This window comes from Rhagoletis pomonella, unplaced genomic scaffold, assembly GCF_013731165.1.
Source record: "Rhagoletis pomonella isolate Grant_MI unplaced genomic scaffold, Rhpom_1.0 Rhpom_scaffold_00003, whole genome shotgun sequence".
Lineage (NCBI taxonomy): Eukaryota > Metazoa > Arthropoda > Insecta > Diptera > Tephritidae > Rhagoletis > Rhagoletis pomonella.
Window position 1 is genome coordinate 29184264 of NW_023458557.1, and position 3289 is coordinate 29187552.

Sequence of the window (3289 nt, forward strand, 5' to 3'; positions counted from 1 at the left end):
TACTTTTTATATATGCTCATACTAGGGTGGATTGCTAGGAGCAAGAACCCCGACATTCCCGAGTGACTAAGCCTGGATAACGCAAGCATGCACGCCCGCTCCGAGCTCCCTAGTGTCGGTCCATGACAGTATATATAAATGGCGCCCAACGTGGGGCCCCGAGATGTGATATTTCGAATATTATGTTTGGAGCTTCCAATATTGCTTATTCCCAATGCTAGTTTGATGAGTGATGAAATTAGTTTGGATGCGTTTGGTCGTCCATCTAACCAACTCAGAAAAGCTAGCAAATCTCGTCCTCAAGTACTTTCTGGTTTTAACAATCTTGGAATAGGGTGTATTTATATTTGATGAGTATACGCTACCAGTTAGTATGCCCGAAATATTTGTAGGAGTTCTTTTTTACCCTTTTCATATTCCTAAAGGCGTTTATGGGTTAACGATTGAATGTGAAATAGTAAAGGAGATAAAATTTGAGTTGCATCAGCTGTCTTTTAATTATTTTTGTGCGTAAACAAGTTAAAAAAGTATACCATTTCATTCACCCCATGACCTACATCAACTTACAAGACTTAATAAACATATTCAGATTATAGATACATATATTTTTTTTTTGGTAAATTCCTTAAACAAAGAAAAACAAAATGTGTATCATTTATTCAGTGAGTTGTGAGGAAAGCAAAATGTCAGTACGCCATAGTGAAGAAAATTTAGCAAATCTCGCTGCTCCTGGGAACATCTGTGCCATTTGCAACGAGGAAACCACCAACTTTAATTTTGTGTCTACGCCATGTATGCACGGTTTTCACCGATCGTGTCTATCGATTTGGTAAACCGACAACGATTCTTGTCCTTTGTGCCGTAGAACGATTGGTTCTCAGTCCCTGAGAAGTTTCTCTGAACAAGAACTTCGACCAGGTATGGAGAATGCATCTTCTCAAGGTGCAGTACCCAGAGATAACAATTCCAACGCAGGAGGTCGTATAACACGATCTATGGCTGCAAATAGTAATCCACCTGATAGATCTATACAAGAGGATACTCGTTCACCGGCTAATATGCGTCGCGGTCGTAATTACAGACAAAACCGAGACGAGCAGCGACAAGCGAACTTAGATTTACAACGTATACAGCAGATGATAGAAGAGACAACTCAACGTCAGCGAGTTAATATGACACGCGAAATTTCGAATACTGTAAGTCAGTTAGTATCTCAGTCTTTAGAAACACATTTTCAGAATTTAAGCCTTAATAATAACCCTAATGAACGAATCAGGCAAGATCCAGAATTGTCTCAAAATTTGTTAGATTTGCCTAGTGAAAGAAGCCTTTCTGCCTCTCAACACCAAAATAATAACCTTAGTCATCGTAACCCACCTAACAATGTCAACAATAATCGTAGGAGCGAAAGCGTATATAATCTATCACCTGAAGCAATTTCAAAGATTATCATTAATTGGAAGTTAACGTTTGATGGATCATTAGAGAATGTATCCGTTGATGAATTCATTTATAGGATAAACGCATTGACCATGTCATCCTTGCGAGGTAATTTCAATGCCCTATGCCAAAACGCTCACGTACTTTTCGAGGGCAAAGCAAAGAACTGGTACTGGAGGTATCACCATTCTGTGCGGGCTCTTGATTGGTTCGACTTATGCGATGCGTTAAAAAGCAATTTTAAGGAGGTTCGAACAGATTATGATATCAAAGAAAGAATTCGGAATAGAAAACAAAAACAGGGAGAAGCCTTTGAGCAATTTTTAGAAGCTGTTATGACATTAAGCGATAGTTTGAGAGTTCCAATGTCAGAGCAAGAACTAGTTGAGACCCTTATTCGCAATTTACTCCCAGATATACGCTTGGAATTACTTCACTTAGACATAACATCTATTTCTGTTTTAAGACGCGCATGTAGGCGTCGTGAAAACTTTTTCGATACAGTGAAGAACAGCTTTTTGAGACCTCAAATACCGCAGAAACGACAATTAGCTGAAGTATTGCAAGCCGATCCGGGTGATAGCTCTGAAACTAACTTGACTGAATCATTGGATGTGTCAGGTGTAGATGCAATTGAAAAGAAGTGTTGGAACTGCGATTTACCTGGTATAGCTATAAGCAATGCCTAAAACCTCGTAGAGTATTCTGCTATGGTTGTGGTCTACTTGCTTTCTTCTTACCAAACTGTCCGAATTGTAATAGTCCGGAAAACAAGCAGAGGGGTGTCTACAATACCATCAGCAGGCATCCAAATCCAACAGCGAAGTAAAATCTCCAATTAAGATACTTAAAAATTCTAAGAACAGGACTCCATCAGATGTACCAGTACACTCGATTCGTCCACTTCACCGCCGTTTGGCAGAGTATGAATTGAAGCGGCAGGAAATATTTGCTAGACCACGTTCGACCGTTCGAGCGAGAATGTATTGGAAAAACGTAAAAACGAAGCAAGAATGCTTATCGGCCACAGTGGTGTGTAAGCCAGGTGACATTCGTCCGTATGCTTCTGTTGAAATATTAGGAGAAAAAGTTTAAGGGTTACTTGACTCCGGAGCTTCTGTTAGTTGTTTAGGTTGAAAATGGGCAATGGATGTACTTACGCGAAATCTGAAGACTAAGAAACTTGACACAGACTTATGTACGGCAGACGGTTCAAAACAGTCGGTTCTCGGCATTGTAACGTTAGATGTACGCTATCAAGACAAAACCTTCCCTATTGACTTTTATCTCGTTCCTAGCCTTAGTCAAGATGTGTATTTAGGAGTAAATTTTTGGAAAAGTTTTCAACTGGCTCCAAATATTGTGAGTGACTTGAGTGTGTCTGAAATGGATGAAAATGTGCATGAGCTCTCAGCAATTCAAAAAGAAAAACTGACCTGTGCAGTTCGATGTTTTCCTTCATTTGAAGAAATGGGCCTAGGAAAGACAACACTCATAGAGCATATTATCGACGTTGGTAGAGCAACTCCAATCAAACAACGTCATTTTCCTATTTCTCCGGCAATTGAAAAGCTGATGGGCCAAGAAATAGATCGAATGATAGCCCTTGGAGTAATCGAAGAGTCAAATAGCCCATGGTCCTCACCGGTAGTTTTGGTAAGAAAACCAGGAAAGGTTCGACTATGTTTAGATAGTCGTAAAGTTAACTCTTTGACGGTAAAGGATGCCTATCCATTACCGCACATAGAAGGCATATTAAGCAGGTTACCTAGGGCAGAGTTTATTTCTAGTTTGGATTTGAAAGATGCCTTTTGGCAAATCCCACTAGAGTTGTCTTCTCGGGAAAAAA